This window comes from Solanum stenotomum, chromosome 12 (assembly GCF_019186545.1).
Source record: "Solanum stenotomum isolate F172 chromosome 12, ASM1918654v1, whole genome shotgun sequence".
Taxonomy (NCBI): domain Eukaryota; kingdom Viridiplantae; phylum Streptophyta; class Magnoliopsida; order Solanales; family Solanaceae; genus Solanum; species Solanum stenotomum.
The window spans coordinates 43160765-43170927 of NC_064293.1; the positions used below are offsets into that span (position 1 = coordinate 43160765).

General features: G+C 34.6%; 1 protein-coding gene and 1 long non-coding RNA gene across 2 annotated transcripts in view; one reads left to right on the forward strand and one right to left on the reverse strand.

Annotated features, from left to right (window-relative positions):
• Positions 1–10163, reverse strand: part of LOC125848450 (uncharacterized) — a 22539-nt gene that overhangs the window by 5686 nt on the left and 6690 nt on the right. The gene's annotated exons all lie outside the window — the stretch shown is intronic.
• Positions 5068–8209, forward strand: LOC125848452 (uncharacterized). Its single transcript, XR_007444516.1, has 4 exons — positions 5068–5348; positions 5458–6399; positions 7697–7889; positions 7964–8209. It is a non-coding gene; the product is annotated as an uncharacterized LOC125848452 (long non-coding RNA).

Genomic DNA, 10163 nt, shown 5'->3' on the forward strand with positions numbered 1-10163 from the left:
GGGGGGGGGGGGGGGGGGGGTGGAAATTTTTTTATTTTTTTTTTACATTTTTTTGGGATAGGGGGGGCTGGTAGGGGGTGGAGTGAAGTGATGAAATTTATTTTTATTTTTTTTTGTTTTTAAAGGTTTTAACAAGATTTCTATTATAATATGGGTAAATATGATTACCCATATTATCCATTGGGTAACTCGTTTTTACCCATTTAAAATGTGAGTCGAGTTGAGTAACTTACCCATTTTTATTTAACTCATTTTTTGATCGACTCATATTCGGCTCGACTCGCTCGTTTGCCGCTTCTACTTGTAAATATTACTTCCTTCGAGCATTTTTATTTGTCCATTAAACTATTTTGGGATATTCCAGAATACTTCTACCCTTTCATTTAACGGAATAAGATGTGGCATTCAATGTGTAAAATATAATGCCACATAAACATCCACCTAAGCACACCCACCCCACCACACTAAATGATCCAACCTTCCCCTTCATTTTCACCATGGACTCCATAAACAATAATTTCTCCGGCAATATTTTGGCCGCACCAGACTTTATTTTCTCCTCCAAGATTTGCCCATCCCCGCCACGCCCTTCCTCTCTTCTCCCCGTTACCACTCTCTCAAAACTTTTCTCACTTGGGTCAACCTTTTATCCAATATCGATAGCTCTAAGATTGTCCAAATCTGTTCAATAACAACAATTTTTTTTCTTCAAAAGCTCTATTGGAGAAGTATGAATTTCTTCGACAGAGAATTCAATTGGGTTTGTTAAAATCAACAACCTGACCTTTAGTGAACAATCATCTCATTGTTCATGGAATCGACGGTTTATTGGACCATCGATCTCTTCTTGATCACACAATCAGAGCATTAAGAAGAAGACGATTATTGTTGTTGTTAATGCATTAATCATCAAACGGCCAAAGTTGTTAAGTTCGACTTCTGTTTTCATTTTTGTGGCTTCTAATATAGCTTTGTTCTCACAACCTGGCGGATCCTGTTACCGTCACCATGTTGTTCTCTTACGATGCCGTTTTGGGGATCTTGCTAGAAATGCCAAGGTACTATAATTTTTCAAACTATCTACTTGATTCTGGCAGCTTTATGCCTTCTCAATCGTCAGCAACAATGGACATCCGTTATCCGGATGAAAGAAATAACGATTTTACCACCAGTGTTTTGTCAACATCTCTGGTGACAAGAAAGATCCGTTATTCAGATGAGATAATTAATGGTTATAACTTATAACTTCAGTATTGTTTAGTCTCGTTCGCCGGAGACAGTGGGGTTCCGCTATGATAATGAACGTTTTGACACGAGTGCTCAATTTCCTAGGCTTTTAATGGGTGGGGATGGATCTGCTTAATTAGGTGGACGTTTATGTTGCATTATAATTTACACATTGGATGTCACATCTTACTCCGTTAAAAGGAAGGGTAGAAGTGATCCAATAGTAAGATGAAAAGGGTACTTTTGAGCCAAAATATAGTTGAAGGGTATATTTGCTCTATTTCGAATAGTTAAAGGGCAGTTTTGACCCTTTTCCGTTGCTAATAAAATCAATGCATAATTTACTATGTTATATCTATTTTATCCTTACTGTTAAAAAATACTTAATATTTTTTAATATTTGAATGATTTATATTTAATAAGGGTGTTATTTGATAAAATCATCTCTATTATTTACTATTTATTAATCTCGATAACAATTTAATATTGTTGAATAGAGGGGTATCAAAAATAGCAAAAATCATCATATAAAAATGCAGTGTCAATACTATTTTTGACAAATTAAAAGAAATAAAATTAGTTAAAGGACTATTTTAGATTTAATCCGAAAGATAAGGGACCATCTTTATCAATTTTTAGTCGTCTTCACTAGCTGTACACAATTTTCGGATTTTCCCCAATTCCTCCAAATCGCTTCCACCATTTCTCAGTTGAGACGAATTTGTTGTCAATTCTGATATCGCAATGTCTCAGTTGGGGAACTCACCGTTGGTGCCCATAAAGAAAACCTTATTATACCCGTTTTTGGTGTTTCAAATTTTGGCGCTACCTACTTCTCTCTGTGTATATATAGAGTGGTGTATCAAGAATTTCAAAGTTAGGTAAATTTGATACGTAGAGAAACGAAAAATAATTTCAAGGATTGATACCATATCTGAGTAGCATAGGGAATTGAGATAGATGAAGAAGAACAACTTCAGCCATCTCTTTTCAATTCCTATCCTCCTCAGATCTGATTTCAATTCATTGAATTAACGTTCTACAACAAAACAACAACAAACAGGTATGATCTTGTTTATATTCTTGTTTCATGCTATATTGACATACGTACATATTTGTTAAATCTTTAAAATCTTTACACTTTTTTGTTCAATTTGGCGGCATCAACTTAGCTTGTACCAATCGATTAGGTTTTCCTGTATATATGATTTGCTTGGGAGAAAAGAAATATCTTCAATATTTGAAGCCCTATCTGAGTGGCATAAGGGATTCAGATACGGTTTGATTCATTGAATTAACGTTTTACAACAAAGATCCTCAGATACGATCTGACTCATTGAATTAACGTTCTACAACAAAGCAACAACAACATGTATGATCTTCTCTATATTCTCATTTCATGTTGTATGGCATGATCTTCTTTATATTCTTGTTTCATGCTATATCGACATACGTAGATTACATATTTGTTAAATTCGATTGTGTCGTCGTGTTTATAATAATCTTTACAACTATCTTGAAAATCTTTAACCCTTTTTGTTCAATTTGGCGGTATCAACTTAGATTGTACCAATGATTAGGTTTTACTGTATATATGATTTGCTTGGGAGAAAGGAAAGGGCTCACAGCATTATAATCGACTTCTGATCAAATCTTGACAAGTTCTTGATTTTAACAATTCTTTTTCTTGACAAGAGTGCTAAAGTGACAAGCTTATAACAGCTAATGAATCACCAGAGATAAAAATTGTAATTTGCAGGGCTATGCATATCAATAGCAAATGAAAAATGCAAGGAATCCTATTCCAACAAGAGGCAAGATCCAATTTAGATGCAATATATAGGAATATACCAGAATAAAAGGATACTTTATTCAAAATACATCCAGTTTATATAGAAACATAGCATAACAAAAGGACAACATGAGTAGGTGTACAAGTTAGTAAACTCTCCTACTCTATGTCGCACTGACGAGCCTTTCTTAAAATGCATCTACATCACAAATATGAAGAATAAACCACACATGAGTAGGTGTACAAGTTAGAAACTAAGATCACACATAAGGTGAAATAATTTAATGGATAGAGATAATGTCATGGCTTAAACATAGACAATTAATCATAGTGTCTACCAGTGATGTATGCATTAATGAGCTTTTAGGTTTGAAAATGAGGAAGTTAATCGATTTAATCCTATATTCTTTTTCAATTTGTTGGTTATATAGTCAGTTATTGTAACAGATCAAAACCAAGACGTACCTGGAGTGAACAAGAGCACAATTTTGAAATACGACATCGTCTTGGTCATGTTCACTTGACCTATCCAATCAACCAATGTCAGAATTGACCTCCAGTATGCAGTTTCAATACTCATGACCACATCAATTTCTCCACCTTCTTGAAAGTAGCATCTCCTGTCAGTTAAAGAAATCGATAAGTCACAAGTATATTAGTGTAATAGGTAGGTAGTCAAGATTATGATTCACAAAAGCAACTAACTTTGATATGCAAACTTGAAGTGCTTGATGTCCATACAGAAGTTAGAGGTGGAAGCAACACATCTAAACACATCAAAGAAGACATTTTTTAAAACGGACTAAAAAAGAAAGCAAGACAAACAAATCGAAACAAATAATGAGAAAGATGAAAGACCGGAAGAAGAAATTACTGGATTAAAGCTTTCACATTCTGCTTCAAGCTTCATGAATTTCGACTTCGATTAGTATTTTGGGCATAATGGAGAAGATGAAAGATCCGAAAGAAGAAACTTACTTCTATTAAAGCTTCCATAATCAATTTGAAGCTGAAGAACAATTAGGGTTAAAGGGATTTGGGAAGGGGAAAAACTGAGCAAAAACCAAAACAAATAGGAGTAAATTTAGGGCTGGTTTGGCCCCCATGATATGAAATTATGATTTGAATATAATTCTGAGTTTGAAAAAATTATTCATTTAATTTCAGATTCACTTAAGCTTCTAGTTGGCTTCCTAAACTCTCTCTCCCTTGAGAGGAAATGGCGGATTCTTGCATATTCGTGTATCAAGAAAAAGAGAGAATGTACTATCGTCTATTTATCTTCATATCGCATTTACTCTCAAGTCACTCTCTCTCCTCCTTAGTCATTATTGCAACTGCCATGAGGATTTCAAGAAATTCTTGAAATTTAATGAAGGAAAGGTAACAAAGATCATGTTCTTGACTATGGAAACTTGTAATATAACTTCCGCTCTAAATATGCACTGCGTCAATTCATTGCTAGGGTTCAAGCTCTTGAAAGTTAAAGAAGGAGAAGGTAACTCATAAGGATTTCCAGTTACTTCTATGTTTCTGTATTGTGCAGGGACAAAGATCATGTTCTCGACTATGGAAACTTGTAATATTCATCTTCAAATCTAAATATGTACTGCGTCAATTCATTGCTAGGGTTCAAGAGACCAACACTTACTTCAATTCTTGAAATTGTTTGAAATTTAAAGAAGGAGAAGGTAACTCATGATGATTTCCAGTTATTTCTCTGTTTCTATATTGTGCAGGGACAAAGATCATGGTCTTGACTATTGAAACTTGTAATATTCATCTCCATATCACTTTCGCTCTAAATTATTCTCACGTCTTCCTCATCCCATAAATATGTACTATGTCAATTCATTGTTAGGTTTCCACGCCACCACCTCAAGAGTCGGTTTAAGATCTTTGAAGTACCATTATGGCAGCGACTAAATGAATTCCAGTTGAGCATCTTTAAAAATTGCTTGGTTCAGTTGATTTTGGAAACTTGTTAATACATCTCACAAATATTCATCATCTTTCTTGAAATTTAAAAAACATGAAGGTAACTCTAGTCGGGGTATTAGTTCTGTTACTTTTGTAGATGTAGACCCTCGATTATTTAGTCGTGATTTGTTACTTTTGATAGAATTGTTTCTATTAGTAGTCGCATAAACTGTTTCTAATTGTGCAGGGACAAAGATCATGGTCACAAAATTATTATTCTGCAAGCACAGAGATTAATAGGCTATGGTCTTATCTGCATATATGGTAGTTATGAAGCCTGGCATTGTTCTTTTATGAAGAAGAGAATCAGTCGACTGTTGAAATAACGATGTCCATGTGATTTTATGAGGTAAGGGGAAGAAATACTCTCAGTTGAGGATGTGTATTCTAAAAAACTTACATTTTTATCTTTCTAAATTGATCGTTCAGTTGACTTTGGAAACTAGTAATGCCTTCAGATATGATCAAGAGAATCAGCGGACTGTTGAAATAACACTTTCACTTGTGATTTGTGAGGTAGGTTAGGTTAGTACTCTCAGTTGGAGAAGAATCATTTTGGGTAAAGTATGTTATGCAGTTTTCCTACTTTAGGAAATAATATCGAGATCTCCTGAAATGTTTTAGGGGACAGCTTAAATTGGACTCTCGCATAGCGCCTTGGGCATATTGTGCACGGGTGACTGGTTCTCTTAGTGTTTTATTTTTTTATTTTATTAAGTAGATTCATTGTTGGCATCAAGAAGAAGATACCAAGTGTACAAAAGAGATGCTGTCAAATTCATTGCAATTGTCTATGCTACAAAAAGGTTATACCAAAACTATTTAGAATGTTAGCCCAAGCCCGAAGGAAGCAAAAAACTATTTTATGAGCAACTTCCTCTTAGGTTTGTATATGTGCTTTAGTATCCTTTAATAACTGAACCCATTGTCTTGGATTTGATCATTAGATATTCAAGCAGTTCTCATTGTATATTAATATTCCTATCAGTTACACTCCAAATCGTTCTCCCCCTTTATGAATGTGTACTACGGCAATGCATTGCCAGGGGTCAAGATACCAAGACTCGCTTCAATATGGTGGCGCATAACAGAGTTGAATAATTCCATGTTGCCATCATTTTTCTTGAAATTTAAAGAATGGGAAGGTAACTCCTGAGGATTTCCTGTTGATACATACAACTTCTAGAGGGACGTATTTGTTATGTTACTTGTGTAGATCATGTGAATATTTAGTTACTTTGATGGGATTATTCTATTAGTAACCGCATTAACTGTTTCTAAATTGTGCAGGGACAAAGATCATGGTTACAAATACTGTCAGTTGTGCAGGACAAATATTTCTATTGTGCGACTGGTACTCCTGTATTCTCACATTTGTCAAAGGTCAAGCTTCCTCTTAGGTTTGTATATGTCCTTTAGTGGTCTTTAACTAATTATCCTTCAATAGCTTAACCCATTGTCTTGGATTTGATCACTAGATATCTCAAAAACTGCTACCTGGCCCTCTAATTTTGAAGATGTTGTTGGGGAACATTTCTCTATCTGGTTCTTGTTTGATGGTAATGCCTAGTGCTGGCTCAGTCATATCTTGATTAATGGGGAGGGGATTGGGGATGTTTGGTGGGTGTGGAGGATACAATGAACTTGAACTTTACTATGGAACTTGTTTTCTCTACTTCCATTAGAGAAGTTTAGACAAAATGTTTTCCAAATTATTTTAACCAGTCACATGAGAAAAAAACATTTTCCAGAAAATGTTTTCCTCCATACGGAACACTCTCTCAGTGAAGTTTGAAGCTTTTGAGTAAAGGTGCAGTGTCTGAGTGCTTTGAGTATCTGCCCTATCACTTGTAATCATAATGTTCAGTAAGAGCTTTACCACTGAAATTACCATTATAGGATTTGCCAATGAATGGCTCCGTCTTAGATATTTAACCTTAGACATGCCAAGGAAGATAGATAAATTGGCTTTGGTTTAAATATAAATTGAAATGATAAATGAACAAATCTATGGATTTTGTACAAATATTGCATGATACCATGTCCATACACAAATGTTGAGCTAATATCTTTTATGTAAAGGAGACTTACTCGTGCTTTCCATTGATTTGCTATGTCTAACTTCAAGAAAGGAATCCCTATTTTTCTGCTATGCATTTAAAGAAGTGATCTAGGGTGTGGTGTTTAATGCGATTTTCTGCAGTGGCCTTCTCTAAGCATTTGATCTTATCCATACAAGTTTGTCTTTTCTATAGAAGGTTAAAGCTTTTCTCAGCTTAAGGTTTCCTTGATTGTCGTTGTGCGGTAAGGATTTATTATGCTGAGAACTTAGGAATTTTGATTAATATAGCAGAAGAGTTGATTAAGTTTCACCAATGACGAGAAAATCTTAGTATTGTGTTAAATTGAAGAAGCTATAAAGAAATGTTATCTATCTATTTATTACGCAATTGCGTCAAGGAGGCAACCCGTACCAAATCTGTGGAGATAATGCCTATTAACGTATAGCTGAGTGATGTAAATTAAAAGTTAACTTTCTCTCTCTTATCTTACGGAGTTTAGTATATCTGGATTTGATATAAACACTGATTTGCTGCCTATTAGGTCTAACCTATTTGCTTAGGTCACTGCCTTCACATTTCAGTTAGGATCTTTCATGTTTGGAATAATCATTTCTAATAATTTGCTGATCTACAGGGCCGATGATATGTCCTTGGGACTCTCTTAACCAGATACGGAGATGCTATGTCTATGCTATACTCAGTAGCTGCAAGATTAGAGCCGGCATTGCACCTGTGTCTGATGCCATCTTTACAAAGTATAGTGATTTTACAGCCAACTCTACGCCTATTCAAGTGCAAATCCACGAGAGCTTAATCCCTTCCTCAAGGTAATATGCAATACTGTTGAGTTTCTACAACAGTATGCCCTTAAAGACAATGTATAACACGATCTAGGATGCAGAGTCTGCCGTTCTTGAGATATCAAGGAAGCATTGATAACAACACGATCATTGTGTGGGCAGCCGCTAAGGAGATAAAACATTGTTTACAAGAAAGCCAACTTGTGTGTACTGCACATTAGTCTTATATTTGCAATTCTTATCAGTAAGTTATTTATATTTGCATGTCTTAATTTTATAATTTATCCATGATCCAAGCTCAAAGCAGTGATTTTGGTTAAACCAGCCTAACCAGATTTGTCTCTGAACAGGACCCAAGACTCTGTTTCAGCCCAATTTATTTGATTTATTCAGTTTTTCCTTTCCTGTCGTGTTTTTAGAAAAACAAATCTTTATTTCACATACTCGGATATTATTTCATAGGTTGTAACAATTCTAATGTCTAACATTGCATTCCACTGCATAATTTATTGCAAATGTATTTACAATACTGAGTACAATTTTCTTCTTTGATTACTTTCCTATTATATCCTAAAGTTGATATAGTTGCTAGCATAAACACTACTCATCCGAGTTTCAACAAGAAAATGAACAAAGTTCGAGACTGAGAGCTTCTTATTGTAATTATCATCTTTATATTTCTTTTGATCTTTAGATGTTGGCGGTATTCATTCATAGTGGAAGCACACAAAAATGGCAGAGAAGAAGTGAATCTGTACCGATTACTGTAATCTAAGCAGGGCATTTATTAGTATACCCATTTTGTGCAAATTCCTTTAATTTAAACTCAATTTTAAGAGGGCAAACCTGAAAATCCACGCCCTTAAACAACTTCAGGTCTACTCACACACATTGAAAAATGTTCCTTAACAGCACAAAAAGTTAATTTGGTTTTGAAACGCCGGTGATGTGCGCTGCCTAGGTTGTATGCGCTCCATTTTTCTCTCGATCTCTCTCTTACATGTCTTTTGTAAACTAGTTTTTTTATTAAAAAAAACACAGTCCATCAAATCATCTTCTCTAGCCCCCCACCCCCCACCCCCCACCCCCGATCCCCAAGCCCTTACCCACCACCCGCTCCCCTCTCCCCCATCCAAATCATCTTCCCCACCAGCCCATCTTATAAACCCCTCTTTTTCTCTCGGTCTCTCTCTTATAATGAATTCACTCTAGAATGAACAAAGTATAGTAAAGGCGTCTAAGTAAAAATTTGTGCCAATTTTAAGTGAGTGTATATAATATATCGTGATTGCATTCATCAAAATTGCATGTTGATTACAATCATTAGAGTGAATTCACTCTATTTCATTGTATGATAGAGAGAGAATAGGTACAATATGTTGAGCTTAGCACATACAACTATCGTGATTGTATGCTTTGCTACAGTTGCCGGAACTAATGAATACAATCTAATACTTAACATTAATTGCTACTGTATTCATGGAATCAATGCTTAATTCGCACATCACTACAAATTTGTCTATAATCTCATACAACAAAGAAAATCAATTTTAATGACATGACTTATTAAACGTCAAGTTTGTAAATGAATTATTCCTTCTAATATTAGGATGTTGAGAAATTACATGAAAGCAAATGAAGTAAAGTTTGAAAAATGAGAAGTAAAGAAATGTAAGATAAATTAGGTAAGGAGAATTAAATTTGAAAAAAAAAATAGAAATCATATTCATATATATCATATATAATAAAAGAGAATCTTAGGCCCGCCTACGTGGCGCCACCACAAACCAAAATTTCTTTTTAATTTATTTATTTCCAAAACTAACAATCCCCTTTCATGAAAAGCTGTGACATTTATGAAAAGTTATGACTTTTATGAAAAGTTGCGACTTCAGTGAAGAGTTGTGACTTTTGTGAAAGATAGCGACTTTTTGTGACCTTTTCGAAGGGTTGCAACCTTTCCGATAAGGCACAATAACCATTTGTTCACACTACCCTTTGTTGTCTATAAATAGAGGGATTTCCTCTCATTTTAAAACAACAAAAATTCTGAACCTCCTCCTGATCGTCTTCTTCTTCTTCACAATTAAATATTTGTTTACTTTACTCCTGTTGAGTGGATCACTGACACCATTGCTTATGTTACAGATCCCGGTATGTATTTTTACAGTCATTAATTTATGTTTATGTTATTGAGGATAAATGATAAGATGTAATAATTTGCATTTCCTTTACATTAGTAATGTTTGTTACTATGTAATCTTGTATATAAGATAATATAGTGTTTTAGTTTTAATGACG